General features: G+C 40.1%; 1 protein-coding gene across 1 annotated transcript in view; it reads left to right on the forward strand.

Annotated features, from left to right (window-relative positions):
* Positions 1-203: 203 nt before the first annotated feature.
* LOC149786364 (sacsin-like) overlaps positions 204-21645 on the forward strand; it is a 61828-nt gene continuing 40386 nt past the window's right edge. The window contains exons 1-2 of the mRNA XM_089975926.1: positions 204-268; positions 20383-20481. The gene's annotated coding sequence lies outside the window, so the exon portion shown is untranslated. The remainder of the gene's footprint in view (positions 269-20382; positions 20482-21645) is intronic.

Below are 21645 nucleotides of genomic sequence, written 5' to 3' on the forward strand. Positions count from 1 at the left end.
ACATATTAATTGTGTTTTGGAGTACTTGTGGCATATCGTGAGTACTGTACTAATAATGAAGCTAGGGTTATTGTATATGTATTTGAAATTCTTGAGCTTTTTGTGGGGGGGGGGGGGGAGGGCAGGACATGATGCCATGCTAAAATGGCTGTAGATATCACTCATATTTTGGTTTCATAACCTACTTTAATTTTTTTGTCTTGTAGATTTGTGATCTAACTACGGTCTCTTTTATTCATGGAGCAGTGTTTCATGGCCATGACATAAGGTACGTTATATTTAATTCCATCATAAACTTTGGTAGTTTGTAGTTCTTGTAGTTTAATGGGTGGAATAGTGGAAAACAACAGCCAGTATTCGTAGAAAAATGTTGTGAGAACATGTGCAATGGACATTAAATAATACAAATTTATGTGCAGGAAGAGGAGGGTGGTTTGAGGCTCAGATAAGGCCATAAAGCTTCTTGAATTACTACAGATTTTCATTACATTGCCCTGTTAAAACGTGAACAGTATTCCCTACGCTGTTTGTATTAGCAAGATAATACCCACATGGATTCCATTACCCTGCATTGATCCTTATTTAATGTAATCAGTGACAGGGTTGGATCCAGATAGTTTTGAGGATGAATGTAGGGTGTTCTAATTAAAGTTGCCAACTGTATGTTTTTTGCTGAAAATTGAATTTAGCTTCCACCAACCTATTTTAATCTGCTTCTCATTTAATTAATTGCTTGATAAATTTTGGCATTACGAAAAAATGGAATCTTTGTATATTAATGGGTGTTCAGTTATTAGGCCTAGTCTATCTCCTAGTCCTACAGTGTAAGACATAACTCTGATATTTATGTTAGAGACAGGTCGGTTCCCCTGTTTACTGACCAGGGAACATGATACACAATGTTGGTTATTCAAGCAGTAATTCTTCAACCCATATCTAGGATAAATATCAGAGTAAAGTCTTAAATTTTAGGACTATCAGGTCTCATGCAGTATCAAAGCCATTAATTGGTAGATAATTATGTGGTTGTTTGTCAGGCCCCACGCAGTACCAATTAACACTCTTAATTGGTAGATAATTATGTGGTTGAGCAGCAGGGAGGGCGAATCCTACAAGCTACTTTTCCGAGACACCCCATCCACTGAAACTTTTCCCGATAGAAGCGTTATTTCCATGAAATAACACTTTTATTCAGAAAACGAGACAAAAAAAAATATCCTTGAAAATGCTTTGTATTTCCGCTGATATAACGCGAGTTACTTCAATAAATCCGACTCGTATCCGACATAATTTCCACGGTGAGGTATCATCGAAAAATCAGGTGTAGTTTGCGCCTCCCTGCTGCTCTACGAAGACGAAGATTTCCAAGGAAACATTTTCATGTTAACGGAATTAAATCATTGATAAATAAATAATGGCAAATATCGGAGAAGCACTCACAACTAGATTGGCACGACAACGACTAGCCGCGATTAAAAAATTTCTTCCGGTTCGTGATTCCGTCAAAGAAAAATTAAAAGCAAGACAAGAAGCGCGAGTTGAGTTTGCAACATCTGCGGAGGAATTATTTAAGCCTATTACAGCAGCTACTGGTGAGGTTAAAACTGCAATTGTAGGAAAACCTGATCCTGCTGACCCTACCAAATCAAAACGAGGGCTACTTCAAGCAATAGAAGAACTTAAACAGCAGCAGGCAGATGCAGGTGCCGCAGCTGATCCAGGTGCCGCCGGAGTAGTGACAGTTGCTAAGGAAACATTTATTAATAAATTTACCGAAGATGGTATTACTGAAATAAAAAATATTCCGCTTACTAACCTAGATGAGCTTAGGGAGTTTTCTGCTTGGATTGTCTTAAATTATCCTAACCGGCAAGAATTTCTAAAACCAGGAGCTGCCTCGGGTATGACTCAGGGAGAGTGGCGGGATTATGTTTATAAAGTAAACCGAGGCATTTCTCGAATATCTAGCATTGATGATACCTATAATTTTATAAAAACTGGCGTAATTGGGGTTAATAAGAAACTAAGAGACCAACGAAAGGAGGCAAAGGAAAAGGAAAAGCAGGCAAAAATACAGGAAAGGGAAATGAAAAAGCAGGCAAAAATACAGGAAAGGGAAATGAAAAAGCAGGCAAAAATACCGGCGAAGAAAACACAAGCTCTAAAACAGACCCCGCAAATGACACTGCCCGATCCAGTGCCTGAATTTTTATCGCGTGAACAAATGGGCGCTAGCGCTCCCGATGACGATGATGATTTTACCACTTCTGTTTCGTCGCCGCCGCAAACTCGGCTGTCGTCTCCCGAACAAATAGGAGAATTAATCATGAAAAAAGATAAACTGATAAGGGAACAGTTCGATCTTTCAATAAATAAACAAAAAACAGAGGAACTGGACCAAAGCAATCCGGAAAATAAGGCTAAGCACAAAGCCGCAATTGCTGCATATTATAAAAATAAAAAAGAAATTAAAGCAATAAACAAAAAAATTGCTGAATTAGAACAACAAGAAAAAGAGAAAACAGGCAGCGGATATAATAACCACATCTGTCCTGATAGCGTCGTCAACGATGTGTCCAGACTAGAAGTTCTCATCGGAGGAAAACGCGCCGGAAACAACTCCCCAGAAATTATAAATGAGGCCGCAGGTATCTGTCAGCGACTATTTCAGCGTGGCATCATGGATATAAGTACATACCGGGGACTCATTGATGAACTCGCGGATGGTTACTACAGCGACTAGCAAATTTAGTTAGAGAAACAATAATTAAATAAAATGATCGTGCACAATTCTCAACCTAGACACGCTAGCGTGTTACCAGTCCGCGTAGTAAACTCGCGATTACCAGTCTACAGAGCAACCTACGGAGATGGTCTCGGCGATACAGTTACTGGTTTGTTTTCAAGAATAGCCCCTAAGGTGTTACCGATTGCAAAACAATTGTCGATGAAAGCTATTGATGTTGTCAAGGATAAAGCCCTTGGATCTGTTGGTGATCTCGCCGGGAAGGCATTCGCGTCAATCAAGGACAGACTGTCACGGTTAATTCGCAGATCAAAAAAACCACCACCGGTGAAACTGGCGAGTACTGAACTTATGCCAGCGGATGTCGGTAGAGTAATAAATCAGGCTGCCAATCAAAAACTTGCAGAGCTTGTAACCCAAACACCCGAACAAATAAATACAAGCCTGATATCAGGAAGCGGATTTCGTTTTAGAAGACGATAATTTTATATAAAATGTTTAAACCTATATCTGATCCAGCGTTTGACATGGATGCACCAACACTAAAAGATGAGTCCGTGCGCGATTATCAGTATTATTCTTATGAGGCAACAGTACCTAATCAACGCGGACGAATTGAATTACGAGTCCAGGATACAAGTAGATATTTCCTGCCCGCTGAAGCATTTCTTGAAGTCACGGGTGAACTTGTAACAGATGTTGTCGCTAATACAGCATACGGAGCTAATGTTCGAGTTGGTTTTGTTAACAACGGTATCATGGCGCTGTTCAAAAGTGCTTCATACAGCATTGACGGAAGAGAAATTGAAATAATTCAGGATAATGTTGACGTTGCTACAACAATCCTGGGATTAGCGAGATACTCAGATGATTACACTAGATCGGCTGGTCCGACTATGATGTTCGCTAAGGATAATTCTGATCATCCTGAACACAGATCTACTATTCAAGTACAAACAGCACAAGGCACTGCTGTAGACCCGCAACCGGCTGGATTTGCGGCCAGACCAGGTGCTGCATTTCCAATATTAAGGCCTAGTCCAGAGTACAATTTAGGTTTTGCTACGCGTAAATTAATGTTATCAGGTGACCGTAGGAGATTTTCATGCGCAATTCCACTGTCTCACATCTTTGGATTTTGCAGACATGTCAGAAGGGTTATTTTTGGAGCCAATCATACAGTTGTACTTAACCGAAAAAGTGATGACGTTGACGCCATCTGGCGAGAAGACGGTGTTGCTGGCGGTAAAGTAATATTATTCAAGCTTGCTTTGTGGATGCCAGTGATGTCTCCATCACTCGTTGAAGAGCAACGGTTACTCTCTTTTATGGACACAGGTGGTAAATCACTGATATCGTGGTTAACAACATCAACAGATTCCATTCAAGGTGCCGGTCTCGGGCAGTTTACGTGGCATATATCATCACAACAGGGAATATCAGCGCCGCGACATATTTTTGTTGCACTCCAGCAAAATGCGAGGTTGACTTCCCAACTACAGAGTCATATGATATTTGACAAACTTGCTGTCTCTGAAGTTTCGCTGCGAATAAACGGACATCAAGAACCATCCGAAGATATAGTGATAGATTTTGAAAATAATCAAGTTGCGCGTGCGTATCATCGTTTGATGACATTTATGGGACGTGATCAAAATATTGATACCGGCTTGCAGATATCACAGTTGGATTTCACAACGTTGTATCCGATTTATTACTTTTCGCTGGAACATTTGGATCTAACCAAACAATCTGTCGTTGATATACACTTCAAAGCTCATGTAGGTGAGTTTCCCGCCGGCCCGCCTGCTGGTTTTAGAGCTGTCGCGGTTATACTCTCCGATAAAGCAATGCTGCTTGAAGGTGTTGGCGGACGAATGAGAGTTATTGACGCTCCCGTAGAAAACATGTGATGTTTTCCAAAAACATGTAACAATTAGATTAGTTTCTGAAATATAATGTCATACGGTCACGTTAATGTCACCTTGACTTCCGGTCAAACGAAGAAATTGCAATCGAAGAACGCAAGCACATGCGGGACATCAATAACACTAAAACGAGATCAACTTGTTGGTGGTCCAAACAAGCTGTCGTTGACTAATACTCAGCTTAACCATTTTAATAAGGCACTAACAGCAAAAACCGGTGTCCGACTTAATTTCTCTGCTGCAGCTATCAAGGACATGACTAAAACCGGTGGAATATTTCCTCTTCTCGCAGCAATACCGGCGTTGATTGCCGCGGCAGCACCAGCCGTTGCAAAAGCTGCAGCGTTAGGTGCAGTTGGAACCGCAGCTGGAATGGCACTAAAGAAAGCAACCGGACACGGGTACAAAAAAAAGGGAAGATCCACTCGCGGATCAGGGCTAAGACTACCAGGAACTCCGGCATCATGGTACCCAAAACGGGTTTAAAAACGCTTCGTGAGACGCAGTCTCCAATGAGCAATTTTGATTTATTAGATGCTGTTAAAAAATTGCGTATAAAACATTTCAGAGGTGTATTCATGCGAGATCAATTACCGCAACGACCAAATAATCCAGAAACTGGCATTATCAATCTCGACAACAAAGACGGTCCTGGAACTCACTGGGTTGCTTACGCGATCGATCCACGTGGAATTATCTATTTTGATTCGTACGGTTTAGCACCGCCAGTTGAGTTTCTCAGGTATGTCAGCAGATTTTATAATGTTCCAGTGTGGCAGTCGACGCTACCAACACAAACATTAGTTGATCCGCCCATTTGTGGGAACGAGGTTTTAAATGTTCTTGATGCGATCTCAAGAAATCCAGCAACGTCTCCGCATCGAGTAGTGCATGAATATACCGCATCGAGAAATGCTTAGCATTTTCATGCTCGCATTTGAAAAACAGCAATAAGAATAATGGTGGATATTTACGGAAGACCTTTCACACGAAGAGGTAAACCAAGCACAGATGCTGATCTCTCAAAATATGCGACCCGAGATGAAGTCGAAAATCTTTTGAATATAGCTGGAGTTGACCCAGATGAAGTTGCTATTTTTCAAGACAGGCAAGGAAAACTAAGAACGAGCAACATTAAGTGGAATGATATAATTCGCAGAGTTCTTGGAGCTACCAAGGATAACTTCGTTGCATTTAGTGATGGCGGCCGGATCAAGGACTCGAATATATCAATCGCAAGCATCAAAGACAGTATTGATAAAGGTGTTGACAAGTGCGTGAAAAAAGACGGTGACACGATGACAGGAGAACTCAGCATGAATGGAAACAAAATAACCGTACTCAGAGATCCAGCCTCGAACGACGATGCAGCAAACAAACAGTATGTGGACACAGCCGACAGCGTCATAGATACCAAATTATCCACGTTACGAGCTGAGTATGATGTTCATGTGACCCAGTTTGGAAGACTTCGCAGAAACGTTCTTAACACCGTAGATGAGTTCTTCGGGAAACCTAATGCCGTCAGTATGAAACTCACCGAAATTAAGGAAACATTAGATAACGTAGTAAATGGAATTCCGCAGATAATGGAAAAATTTAATTTAATTAAAATTCCTGCCGGAGTAACCCCAAAAAACCTTGTGTGTACGATAAAATCAGGAAGGGAAACATGGTCACAACAAAACAAGACTATTACACATACTGCAGATGTTACTGGAATATACAGACTGACAGTACTCTCTGCTGTAGAATTTAAGATATCTACCAGACATGATTTAACTAGCAGGTTTTCCCGAGTTGCGTCTGTGGTGATAAACAAAAGAACCGAAGAAACTTTTACGCTGGAAGCCGAAAATCCGGAAGGATTAGCCACAGTCAATTACTGGTATTGTCTGGAATTTGTCGCCGAAACACCTTAATTGGTCACCGGGTAAAGTAATAATGGAAGCATCCGCGTATAGATACAATCAAGTCCGTGAGTGGCAATCTGAGTTAAAAACTGTCATCGAAGTAACCAGTCAAAAGGTAAAAAAATACCGCAGACGCATAACAGTGTTAGACATTATGGTTTATTCAGTATCTGCCGTTGTTGCATCCGCGGGAGTAATACTATCAGCGGTCACTCCGGTAACTGCAGCAGTCGCCGCCACGATCTCTGTTTGTGCGACCACAACCACGGCAGGAGTTTTCGGCATCATAGCAAAAAAAAATATCCTCGTGTGCTAACACAAAATTACACGATTACACGACAAAATTAAATACAGCCACGACCGCATATCAGAAATTATCATCGCTGATATCATCATCGTTAGACGTGCAAAGTAGCGATGCTGCGTCGATATCAGATTCTGAATTCAAACTAATGTCAGATGCGTACAATGACTATTTGAAAACTAAACAAATAAATAATGTCAACGGAACTGCTTCAGCAAATAGTCACAAACACAACACCGGTAAGGACCACAATGATCTCAGTGTCCTCGACGACACCACAATTCGGTATTAATTTTCGAACTCCAATTCGTGTGAACGAAATCGCGTTGGCAAAGCTTAGTGTGTATCACAGCTGGCCCAATATCAGGTCGGAATCATTTGGTGGTTTGCAGCCGAATAATTCATTTGTGTTCGGGAGACCCAGCGCGGACCCACAACAACGTGAACTTGAATGGGATACAATTACACTCCCCACTGGGAGTTATCAGATCGAAGAAATCAACAATGAGATACAACGCCAAATAAAACGAATCACCGGCAAGGAAGCCAAAATATCTGTGACCGCGCACGAACCAACGCTGTCTGCGGTCATTGAAATCTCAACACCGGGATACGCCGTGGATATTTATAGCAGCTCTCTTCGAACAGTATTAGGATGGCCACGAGAACGACCCGAACCTGAACCGGGCCCACCACCACCCCAAAAATCAGATTTCGAGACCGTTAAGCAAGACCCACACGACCTCGTCGGGGATTATTTATTATTTGCAGATAAATTAATATCCGGAGAAGCCTGGTTTTCAACATCACCTAGAATTCCCGTAGATATAATAGAGGCAGCTTTCACGGGCGGGGAATACCGTCAATACCAGCCAGAAGATATAGAAGCTCATTTTTTTAATCCGATCAAACAAGCACATAAACAACAGCTAGAACTGTTGCGAGTATATTTTCAAGATTATATTTCTGATTTAACAAGTCCTGGAACTGCAAGCAGTTCTCGCGATAAAATTATCACAGCCATAGAAAAACTAAACAAACTCGCATCCGCGATGGAAATTATAAATCAAAAAATAATTCAACATCTACTGAATCTCAAGGGCGATTACGGAAACGAAAAAAGATCGAATTTTGCATCCCAATTTGGTATTCCCGTGGAGAAGATTTCAGAATTTACACTTCCTGGATATAACGCGCGCACGCTACGAAAATCAGTCCAGGATCTCATCGCGGAATCTTTCGAAGATATTTCTGCCACGTACGCGCGAACAAAACCGCAGCCGGTTATTCTCAAGCACGACAACAGTACAGCATCCGATGGCAGACACATCTCCGTCGGGATCGTAAATATCACAGATGTTATCGCGGTCAATCTTGTATGTGACGTCATCGACGGTAGCTACAGCGCTGGCAGCGCTAGCGCTGACACTACTACGGCGACGCAGGGGTTTATTCTGTATACGTTCACACCAAAAGACCCCCCTGGTTTTCTGATTGTGCAAGAACCAATCAATCCCGTCTATCTACGGTGTAATAATCCGTGGTTGTCAACGATAAATTTCAAACTCACCGACCAACGGGGAAATTTGTTGGACCTGCGTGGCGAGACAATCTCGGTACACTTACTGGTGAAATCCTGAAAATGCGCAAAGCACATTTTGGAAATGCATCGCTCACGCATTTAAAAAAAAACAGTTGTGTATAATGGAACACGAATACATCCACGCACGAGTTCATATTCATGATAAGCAAATTCTTCACACGGCAATAAAAACCGCATTTGGAAACTCAAAGAGTTTCTCGGAACAGTATTTCCCCGTTAAAATAATCGTTGACGTGTACGGCGACGAAGACTTCTTGTTAACTCCGTCACAATTGACGCAGTTACAGCAAAATCATATGATCACAGCTTGGTGTCAACGAGAACAGATTATGAACTATTCTCATTGTTGTATTGATGCGCCCGCGCTCGAGTTAATCCTGAAAATGTAAAACATTTCGAAAACTCTTTGAGTTTCCACGCTCGGGCAAAAAAAAATGTATTATTTTTTTTTACCGTGAAATTGGAAATGCAAAGCATTTCTGGCGATGCTAGCATGAGAAACTCTTTGAGTTTCCACGCTCACGCATAGCGTTTCCACGCACTTATACTTCGTCGACGGAGTCACAAACACTAGTACCCGTAGGCGCTTCCGTGTCAGAACTCGAAGAGTTTTCGAAACTCGAAGTGTTAGCGTTTCCAAGATTCTTTATGTGACCTTGTAGCCGTCGTACCCTGGTGTTGATTAATTTTCGAGTCTCATATTGTTGTGACAATCCAAGCCTGATCTTCTCAACTGCGCCGCACAGTGGAACGAATTCAGATACCTGATCGTCAGTTATCGACGCAAGTGACCCGTAAACGTAATTCTGTATATTTTTAATGAACCTATAACACGCGGCGAGATTGTTCTTGCCGGCGCGCTCATTCAACGATTCAAAATCTGACATAATTGTTTCAGCGTTTAGTAAAATATTAAAACCACGCTGTTGCAATTTTTCGAGTTCAACAATTATGACATTTATGTTTTCGTGATTCATATTATTATATTTTTTATATTTTTAAATTGCATGAGAGTGTTTACGAGTTATCGTCGAGGATAAGCTGTATGTAGGAAAATGAAATATATTGTTTGAGCTTTTTTGAAAATGCTGTTTTGTAGATCCCATTTGCGACTCGTTGTACCGAAGGTTGACAAATACCGAAATATTTGCCAGCTGCGGCCATTGATTGAAATATCATTTCTTGGCCCGTCTCTGTATTTCGAGACTTAACAGCCCGTTTTCCAATTGTTTTACAATGACCTGTGTTACCCAGTAAGCAGTTCTTGCGTTGCGTGACCATCCGAAGATTGTTTATGACATTATTGGTCGGATTCCCGTCAACGTGGTCAACGACAAGACCCTTAGGGATCAATCCATGGAAACATTCATAGACGAAACGATGACAGAGATAATCTTTTCCTCCAGCATGGAATTTTAGATAACCGGTATTGGATACCACACCGATTGGTTTCCGTCGCCGGCAGTGTCTGATTGTACCATCGTGTGACGCTTCATAATTTGGAATAGTTGGATGTGGAACAAATTCTTGTTCGGGAACAAATTCTTGTTCGGGGACGAATTCTTGATTCATTATACTATAAGCAAATCATTTGTCTAATTCATAATTTGTCTGAAAACTTATTTATGTAATCACGCTCCGAGAGAGTGTTCGAGGCTGGATATTTTTTATCATAATACCGTTTTAGTTCTCGATAGCGTTTTCCCCCACACGCCGAACACAGTTGCGTTTTTCCTCGTACTCCAATGCCGCATCTGATACACGGTATCGGTCCTAGACTCCCCCCGCGGACCTGTTGAGCATGTTGTCCACAGTATTCGCCTCTGCAACGTCTGTTACACGGCGCTGATGAATTTAGTTTGATCCACTTGCATGAGAAACTCTTTGAGTTTCCGTTCATTATATATAATATATTTGTCTATTTAAATACTTGTCTTAATTATAATAATGAGTTTTGAAAGACTATCCAGAATAAAACCCGCAGGCGGTCGATTCGATCTTGACCGGTTAACCACTGATCGTCGACGAAGAGAGTTAGTAACGGTAATTGGTGTTATCAAGGATGCCAAAGAAGAGTTTCGTCGTGATGGTGCCGCACACACGTGGTCTTCGTATAAAATTATCCCGGAAATGCAAAGCATTTCTGGAAGAGTTTCCCGTGAAAACTCCTTGAGTTTCATCATTGATGGTACCATCAACGATACAATCGCGCGTAATATAATTGAGTATCTCGACGATAGAAGATATTTCGTGCAGATAAAATTTATTGTTGGAGTCGACGACGAGGGAACCCGAAAGTGGATTATCAGAGACAAACTAGACCCTGTTCTTGATCCGCGCGGAAAAACCATTTTGTTGAGCAAAGACTCAAACCCGGGAGTACTTGTTGGGATTGATAAACCGTATTATGCCAGAGCGTATCCTGTGACCGCGGTCGTTTATGGAATTTATCCGATAAAGAAACCAAGTGTCGATAAACTCGCCCCGATGAGGGTGTCGCCGTTGACAGAGTCAAGGATGAATTGTGTAGCTGAGCGAGTAATGGAACATTTTAAAAATGCACCACGTGGAAATGGTCTAACCGAGATCAGAAAAAATAAAATAACAGAATGGGCTAAACGAGTAGCGGATACAGGAGCGTCAATAAATGATGTTGCCGCGTTGGAACGCTCGCTGAGATTTCCTATAACGGTTTCATCGTTAACCGGTACGGTATTGTACGAGTCAAAATATAATCGCAATGGAGCTTCAATAAATATTATCGATCATAACAGTCACGCTTGGACTGACCAGGTTAGGATATTTCCGCGAGACCGTGTTGTGAAGTATTACTCGGGAAATATGTTTGATTGTATTCATCGGATAAGTAAAACCGATCCAGTGTCGGTGTGGTTATTCTCGAGCGAAGATGGAGAATATAATCAGTTTGTGAGACCCGACGGGGAAATATACAGAACGGCGGCGTTACAGCATGAAATGAAAAAACTCGCAGAAAAATATCATGCGACGGACATTGATACGTTACTGACACACTGTTTTACTGTCCCCGGTGTTGCCGCGCATGTAGCCCGGGAACGAAATTCATGGAGACCAACTCCAAAAAGTTTTCTTGCGGATATCCAACAGAGCTGTGTCGAATACGGACACGGCGGTTTGTGGAATACTCGATATGATCACCGCGGTATGATATCCGTGGACATGACGGCGTGTTATCCAGGAAGTTTCCTTGGGCGTGGAGAATGCAGCGAATATTTTAAACGGTTTGGCCACGTTACAAACTCGATGACAAGAGTTGCTGTAAACGGACCATTGCCTGATTTTGACTTGACCGGATTTGCTTGTGTGTCGTCGTTTAAATTCGCTAAGGATTTACATGTTGTGTGTTATGTTTGGTTTGGCAGACATTTCGTTGAGAAGCGATGGGCACCGATAGTGTTATTGCGATACATGCTTGACAGTCGAATACTGTTGTCGCTGACGGTCAGCGAAGCGATTATATGTTATTGTCGTCAAACCGAAGTTTGGTTGCCAACTCCGGTTACGTCACAAGAAGTCATCGAAGATTGGTCACGAGAATATCCAGAAACTTCTATCGACGATATTATCAAAAATGATGCAAGCACAGCAAAAGATCTAGGACGAAGAATAATAGGGAAATTCACTCAAGGTGGAGCGTATGATCATAAACAACATCACAGTCGATTAATCATGGACAAGGCTGAATTGGATCTTGTTGTCGCTGATGCAGCCACGAACAACATACTCTGTAACCGCGAAGATGTGTTTCTGTCAAACGGGGAAAAACTAGGGACTGTTTTTAGTTATATCGACGGAGAATCATCTCAGTACACACATTTGAGATCTTCGATGCTAGCTTATGTATCCATAAATTTGTTGTCGATGATTAATAGATTCCCTGTTGTCGCAGTGAGAGTTGCAACGGATTCATTTTATATTGATAAAAAACACTCAGCGCTGTTGGATAATGTTATATCGGATGATCCATCGTGGGGCTCGTGGAGAATAAAGAATGAAATGTTACACGGATATTGTGAATCAGCTGACGTTGTAATCGAGGATGAGTATCGCAGCGCAGAAATATCTTCGACGGTTTCGTCGGGGGCAACTTCGTTGCTGCCGCCGGTGCACGATCCTGTTACAAGACACAAAACAGTTTATCTGAACGGCCCTGGTGGTTCTGGTAAAACAACTCGGGCGATTGAATTATTTAGAAACTCTGACTTGGTCGTGCTGACTCCCACACACAGACTTGCCAGGGAGATGAGACAACGGGATGTTAACGCGTGCACGTATCACAGTTTTTTCAAATACAGCGGCGGCACGTGGACACCTGAACGAATGGGGACGAAATATATTCCCGAGAAAATAATCTGGGATGAGATAGACACTGTGCCGTTGGATACATTAAAACAGTTTCTGGATTGGCTGCTAAAGAAAAATACCGCAGTGGTGATGTGCGGCGATCATGGTCAACCACCGCCATTTACAGGTGAATCTCCACACACGTGGCTGAAAACTTTTGTAGATTATTATGAGGAAATAACTAACGATCACAGAGCACTCGATGAAACGCTGAAAGAGTTTAAGGCGTTGATCAGGCTACAAACTAATAAAGTCCAGTGTGAGATAATGCGTGAAATAATTCCAGAGACTTCGCTGAGCGACTTTTGGGAAACGTGGAAACCAGATGATTTAATTGTTGCAAGTAGAAAGATAGTCAGGGACACGCTTCAGCAGCAGTTATTTCAGTTACATCAGAAGAAATTTCCCATGCTGGCAGTGCCGTTGTGTTATAGACCAGCTGATACGCGATTGCAGAATATTGATGTTGATATTCCAGGGCGCCTGACTGCGTCGGGTCCGGAGAAACAGAATTTAGTATTAAATGATATTGTCACAGTTGATGTTGATGCTGTTGAACAGGCACTGAAAATGAGCAAATCCCCGTGGACGCTAGGATACGCTATGACCATCCACAGTTCGCAGGGACTAACTATTTCAGATACAACAGTTTGGATTGTTGATGATCGCATCGAGTGGTCAAATTTAGTTTATTTAGCCGTGTCAAGAGTAAGAAGGATAGCTCAGTTACAAAGAATTGTATTAGATGATGTTATCAACGACAGCATCAACAGATCAATCGCTGATGATACAATAAGAAAGAAATTAGCCGGTTACAAACAGAGCGACAAAAAAAATGGCAGAGAGTTTGATCTCGACGAAACATTTATTATACAATTACAACAACAGCAGAATAATCACTGTGCGAGTTGTAATTGTTTATTGCTGTGGCAGTATTCGAAAAATAATCCAAGGCAATTTACCGTAGATAGAATAGATAGTAATCGCGGTCATACGCGTGAAAATGTAATGCTGACCTGTCTTGAGTGTAATCGACGCAGAGGTGTTGCTGCAGTTATTTAAGTGATCGAGGTGGTAATTGTGTATCCGTGGGAATCACCTGAAGTTGCTCGCGTGTGAATCCACGCTGAGGAGCAGTTGAATCTAATCTGTAGATTGCGTTTCTCCCAGTTGATCTTGTTATGCTGGATATCTTATGTGTAGTAACACTCCATGTGGGATCGGTTGCTCTTCTTTTTCCTCCTTCTAGTTCGCCTGGTTCGTATAAATACCTAACGGTGACATTACCCAGCAGTGGGGACGCTAGCGTCACTGGCTGCGTTGAAACATATCTGCGTGTACTGACGCGGGGTATATATTTTTTTGTGATTGCATTTACAGGTCTCATGTTTGTTGTTCTGGTAATTTCATTATTCAGTGCGGCTATCACGTTTGGCAGTCTTGCAACCCATTCACGAGATCTCGTATCGTAAATGAATTCCCTCGCGTACTGGTATCCGAATAATCTCTCAGCGAGTGTTCTATTAAATCGCTCAACAATTGCCTGATCCCGATGAATTTCAGTATGCCCTCGTCGTATGATAACGTTATGCTGCTTTGTCAACGATGATACCGCGCCCTGAAATTCCTTGCCAGGATCAACTTGTAATAATCGTGGCCAGTTTAGAGGTCCTCGTTGATAAATTCGTTTAAACGCAGAGGCGACTTCGGACGCTGTTTTAGTCGTTAACGGTTCTGCTTCTTTGTATCTACTAGCAACATCAACTACTGTTAGCGCGTATTTGTATGTTTTTCTACGGACAGTATCATGAGGCAGGAATAGTATGTCAGCCTGATGAACTTCATTGGGGGTACTAACATCAAAATGTGCAAAATTGATTTGTCGAGGTGGTGGTAGGTAGATTTGCCATATTGCTTGTTTTGATAGCCAATTTTTGGCAACCTTGCGTGTTACTTTTGCTGCGCTGGCGAGTTTATTAATTGCTGAGTTACCTCTCCAGTATCCGGCCGGGGAATAATAAATCGCTTCCATTGTTATTAATTATCCAGCGCCTAATGCTAATTTAGATTTCATCGCTGATCTTATTAACCAATTAGCGAGTGACTCCTTAAATGATTTATTTTTTATGGCGCTTAGTGCATGAATTAATTTCACATCCGCGATATGCCTGTCTTGTAGATCTTTACTTCGATAAGCAACATCATGTATGTGACACGCTGCGTCGATAGCGTTTATCGGATACTCTCCCGGTTTTGGTTTAGACTGTTCATCAAGTCTGATATCTAGTCGGGTCCCTGGACCGCAGTAATTGTATCCTGGGAGATGTTTTTCTCCGGGATACTTTGCCCAGGGAGTTCCGGGGAGCTTTCCAAGTTTGGCTGCAATGTCACCTCCGCTAAATTCTCGCTTTTTTTTTGAAATCTAAATTTTTTTGTGCCACATCGCGTACACGTACCAGAAAGTGCTTGTCTGTTATTTTTTGTTGTAATGGTTGTTATGTCGCTTGTAGGGGTTCGTGCCTTACACTTCACACAATATAAATCCATAATTATTATTCCTTATATACAAATGGAAATTACAGATTTTTCTGCGACGCGAAGAAAGGAGCCAGTTAAGCATAATTCAGTGCTACCAAACTCTATCAGAATGATCATCATAGGACCGTCAGGATCAGGTAAAACGCAACTGCTACTGAACATGATAATGAAGTGGATGAAATGGGACAAACTATACTTGATAGCTCCGTCTGTGGATGATCAACGTTGTTATGATGTTATAAAAGATTTTAATGAGAGTGCAAAAGCGCTGAGTGAAGACGGCGACGAAGTAGTTGAATTTATAACTGATATTGAAGAAGCTCCGTCCGTGGAAGACCTTAACGGGGAAATAAATAACCTAGTAGTGTATGATGATGTGATGCTGGACAAGCAAAAAAATCCTGCAAGAATATTTTCACGAGGTCGTCATAAAAACACTGATGTGATTTATGTTACTCAGCGTTATACACAAATACCAAAAGTAATCAGGGATAACTGTAATCTTCTTGCGGTGTTTAATGGAGTTGATGTTCACACGCTGAGAAATATTCATCAAACCTGGTGTAGCGGCGATATGGATATTAATAAGTTTAAGAATTTCTTTAGTCGCGCTCAAAGAACCCCGCACGGATTTGTGACAATAAATTTACACGATCCCAGAACAAGATACCGTATCGGACTTGATACACTGTATGGTTAACATGAAAATGTTTCCTTGGAAATCTTCGTCTTCGTAGAGCAGCAGGGAGGCGCAAACTACACCTGATTTTTCGATGATACCTCACCGTGGAAATTATGTCGGATACGAGTCGGATTTATTGAAGTAACTCGCGTTATATCAGCGGAAATACAAAGCATTTTCAAGGATATTTTTTTTTGTCTCGTTTTCTGAATAAAAGTGTTATTTCATGGAAATAACGCTTCTATCGGGAAAAGTTTCAGTGGATGGGGTGTCTCGGAAAAGTAGCTTGTAGGATTCGCCCTCCCTGCTGCTGGTTGTTTGTCAAGCCCCATACAGTATCAATTGACAGTCTTAATTGGTAGATAATTACGTGGTTGTTTGTCAGGCCTCCTGCAGTATCAGTTAACACTCTTAATTGGTAGATAATTATGTGGTTGTTTTTCAGGCCTCATGCAGTATCAATTAACACTCTTAATTGGTAGATAATTATGTGGTTGTTTGTCAGGCCCCACACAGTACCAATTAACACTCTTAATTGGTAGATAATTATGTGGTTGTTTGTCAGGCCCCACACAGTATCAATTAACACTCTTAATTGGTTGATAATCATGTAGTGTTTGTCAGGCCCCATCCAGTATCTGTCAACACTTGACTGATATATAATTATGTGGTTGTTTGTCAGGCCCCACACAGTATCAATTAACACTCTTAATTGGTTGATAATCATGTAGTGTTTGTCAGGCCCCATCCAGTATCTGTCAACACATGACTGATATATAATTATGTGGTTGTTTGTCAGCCCCCATGCAGTATCAACTTAATTGGTTGAATATCATGTAGTGTTTGTCAGGCCCCATCCAGTATCAGTCAATGCATGACTGATACATAATTATGTGGTTGATTGTCAGCCCCCATGCAGTATCAATTAACAGTCTTAATTGGTAGATAATCATGTTGTTGCTTTTTTGTTTATGGAGAGAAAACTGAGGTGCAATCTTTCGCTGCACATTTTTTTCTAGTTTTGTTCATCATTAAGTGAAACATGACAATCTCTGGCAGCATTGTGATTGCGTACTTTTGACAGCTTGCCGTGAATAAATGGTCTATAGAGAAGTCTACTGGATGCAAGATCCAAGGAGGTAACTGGCTATCAACTGCTAACCAGAGTGCCATATCACAGAATGTGACATATCATAAAAATTGCAAAATAATTTAACATGAGTATTGGAATATTATAACATTTACCTTTATGTTTATGTGCTTTCTGAACACCAAGCTTCACTCATAATACATGTGCATGGTACAGCATGAGATTCTGGAGATGATTTAGTATAAATCAGAACAACAAGCTTGGCAGGAAAAATGAATGTGAATTGCACCAATGTATGTATCAGTAGCACATTATCATTATTATCAGATCATAATCACATACATATAATTGCTTCAAATAATTACGTAGTTGGTGCATATAAATTGAATATTTTGTTCTCTTGTCAATGTGACTAAGTGGACAAAATAGAATAACAAGCATGCCAGTAATGGAAAAAACATTTCAATATAAGGAGAGTACAGACAAATGAAGAACCATTTTAACAAGGCAGGATACCCTTACGGGACACAAGAACTAGATGCATCAGGTATACCACTAGAAAGAAGACTGGAAAAGGCACAGATTCTCACAGCCCTGATTTAACATAGAATAGATGAGATAGAGGTGCTGAACAGAAAGGGAAACAACGGAATTTATATGTTATGACCAAAGGGAAAAAAACAATCCTGGAATTCAGAAAAATGCAAGTACTGGGATTAGATGTCATAGTGAGAGAATGAACACATATTGTGAAGCAAATAAAGCAAAAAAACAAAAGAAAGACACTTAATGGACATACCATATGAAATGCCACTAGAAGCTACAGTCCAAAGATTTGAAGAGAAACTAAACAACACAGTGCCAGATGGGTCTTATGTCCAGGTTACCCAATCAGGAAAGGAATATGAATTTTATATATCAACACACAGTGCCAGATGGGTCTTACATCCAGGTTACCCAATCAGGAAAGGAATATGAATTTTAGATATCAACACACAGTGCCAGATGGGCCTTACATCCAGGTTACCCAATTAGCAATGGAATATGCATTTTAGATGACATCACAAAGTGCCAGATGGGTCTTACATCCAGGTTACCCAATCAGGAAAGGAATATGAATTTTATATATCAACACACAGTGCCAGATGGGTCTTACATCCAGGTTACCCAATCAGGAAAGGAATATGAATTTTAGATATCAACACACAGTACCAGATGGGCCTTACATCCAGGTTACCCAATTAGCAATGGAATATGCATTTTAGATGACATCACAAAGTGCCAGATGGGTTTTACATCCAGGGTACCCAATTAGGAATGGAATATGATAATGACACAGTGCCAGATGGGCCTTACATCCAGGTTATCTAATTAGCAATGGAATACAATAATAACACATAGTGCCAGATAGGCCTTACATCCGGGTTACCCAATTAGAAATGGAAAGCAACAAAAACACACAGTGCGAGATGGGCCTTACATGCAGGTTCAACTCAGTTAGGAATGGAATAGGATAATAACACACAGTGCCAGATGGGCCTTACATCCAGGTTACCCAATTAAGAATGGAATACAATAATAACACAGTGCCAGATGGACCTTACATTGAATGTTACCCAATTAGGAATGGAATAATATTTTTAGAGTTTGATAAAGAAGAATGACCGAAAATTGAAGCATTCTTCTACATGCACAGCTTTCTCATTAAGACATGGTACAAGGGCTGCAAACACCATTGAAAAGTTAATTATGTGGTACCACCGGACACTCACTGAGAAACTGCCTAACAGGAAAAGAAAAAGGAAATGAGATTGTGCAGTCAAGGGAGTTGCATAAAGCTGACAGTTTTCCCAAAAAAATGATCAACAGAAATGCAAAAATTGCTGACACAATAAATCCAGAAACAAGAAATGAGCTTGAGCTGCAGTTCTAAGATGAATCAATGCAGCAAGGTCATATAGAGGAAAGAGACAAGTAGAAAATGACAACACAACAGAGCCAGAACTGTAGTCCAGAAATAAGATTGCTAATTCAACAAGGTAGTAAAGAGAAAAGAGAAGAGAAAACTGTACTACAAGAAAAGGAAAAAGGAATGGAAGAAAAAATAAAATAATGATGCCAATACAAGCTGCAGAACAAGTACCATGCAGAAGTTTAGAGAGAAGGAAGGGAAAGGAAATCAACAAAAAGAGACAGACTCTTTAACAACAACGCCTTTACCAAGAGAACATAACAAAGAAATGGAGCAATTACCAATTCCATGAGAAAGGAAAACAAGAAGAGTGTCTAAACAGGGAAAACAGATGATAGAATGTTAGAAACTGACCATGAAAACAAATGATAGAGTGTTATAAACTGATCTTGAAAACAGGTGATAAAATGTTGTAAATTGACCTTGAAAACAGATGATAAAATGTTATAAATTGACCTTGAAAACAGATGATAGAATGTTAGAAACTGACCTTGAAAACAAATGATAGAGTGTTATAAATTGACCTTGAAAACAGATGATAGAATGTTATAAATTGACCTTTGTTAGTTCTGATGATGGAACCGACTGAAACTGAAAAATAAATAAATGAAAAGATAAAAAATAAATAATATATAACAGATTGAAAAACAAATACAAAAAATATATAGATATAAAAGAGAAATATGGGGAAGAACATAAACAGACAAAACAAAAATTTCCCCATGGTGGACCTCATGTGTATAAGAGCCATCAGAAAAGAGGGGGAGTGACAAACATGCACACACTAAAATGAATAATTTACTCTCAAAATTAAAACAATGTAAATTATTATTTTTCTGCCAAAATTAATAACTATATACCAAAACACATGAAGCCATGTTATAAAAAAAAGCAAATTATGATAGAAACTCTAAATTGACCTCTGTCAAAAGTCACTAAGTTTTGAAACCTTAAGAGGGGAGTAATATCTGATGGGAGGTGAGTACAGAACTAGAAACCCCTAAGCCATGAAAACTTTTTATGAACAGGGAGGAGTCCACAAATAATTCAGCAGGAAAAAATGATGTGGGGAGGCTAGAAAACTGAATATGTTAATATCCAGTAATCTGATGGTACATTAATATATACATCAACAGTTTTTTTTATTGCAGTATAATCAATTTTTATCTGGATATCGTTATAAGACATTTTACTAATTTTCTTGTTTATTTTTTCTCATACAGATGTCAGACTCCATTTCCATGAAAACATACTCCATAGACCTTGAGGCAGCAATCAGATGTACCTTTGAAGATCAGATGTGTCGGGACAAGTCATACAGTGTAATTGTTTGGTTATATATTTCAATTATTTGTCTTTCCAATGAATTGAAATTGATTTAATTTAAATTTATGAGCTTTAATTAGGTTTATAAAATGTATGCAACTAACACTATAATAAAGTACATACTGCATAATATCAGAATTCCAAGGAGAACATGAACAACATCTTGGATACACCACTTGTTTTTGATGAACATGTATGAGCTGGTTTTACAGACTATATGTTTGTGTACTATACTGTAAATTCATTTGTCTTCATGGGTGAGAATTTATATACACCTGCTCAAAGGTGGAATGTTTAATGTAATGATGTCCAGCTGTATGTACATCATATATCTTTACATTTGTACATCTGTTCCCTGCTTTCTTCGATGCATTAACTTCAGAGTTTCACCTGTGACATACTTTTGCCAAACTTTGCGGATGGCTTGTACTTGGGGTATGTAAGAAGCCAACTTATTTAGGGGTCAGAGGGTCCAATGTCATTGACACTGATTGAACAAAGAGAGATACAGCATTAGTTCTGCAATAAAAGACCTGGACCAAACTTTGTGGTGACTTGCACTCAGAGTGAGGATGAAGCCCTTTGATTTTGGGGTCCTGATGTCAAAGGTCAAGATCATTGTAGCCAAAACAGAAAGAAATGGTTTCTGTACAATAACTTTAGTTCCACATTACTGATGGCAGCCAAGAGTATATTTTGTGTCTGTCTTGCTCTTAGAGAAATGAAAACATTTTTGGTTAAGAGCTCATATGTTTAAAGATAAAGGTCACTTTGGGTGAAAATTGAATAATTCTTTCTGCACAAAATCTTAAGTTCTTCATCATGTGCTTCACCAAAGTTTGCAGATGGCTCATACTTTGGGTAAGAAAGAAGCCTATTGATTTTGGGGTCAAAAAAGGTTAAAGTCACTGACTGTACAATGGAAATTGGTTTTCACTTATAACCTTAACTATGAGTTAAATTCATGGTTTGTAGTAATGACTAATTAATGGTAAAAGTCTGTTTCCTATGAATTAAAGTGAATTCTAAGAACTAAGTAATCTTCATTTAAAGTTCCAGATTTTTTTTTTAGCAGTTCTTCTTCTTCATATAATTCTAACAGTAGAATTTGTTATACTAACATTGTTACATTACCAGACTTCTACACTTTGGCAAAGGTT

The sequence above is a fragment of the Sinohyriopsis cumingii genome, chromosome 12 (assembly GCF_028554795.1).
Source record: "Sinohyriopsis cumingii isolate HCF-2022 chromosome 12, ASM2855479v2, whole genome shotgun sequence".
Lineage (NCBI taxonomy): Eukaryota > Metazoa > Mollusca > Bivalvia > Unionida > Unionidae > Sinohyriopsis > Sinohyriopsis cumingii.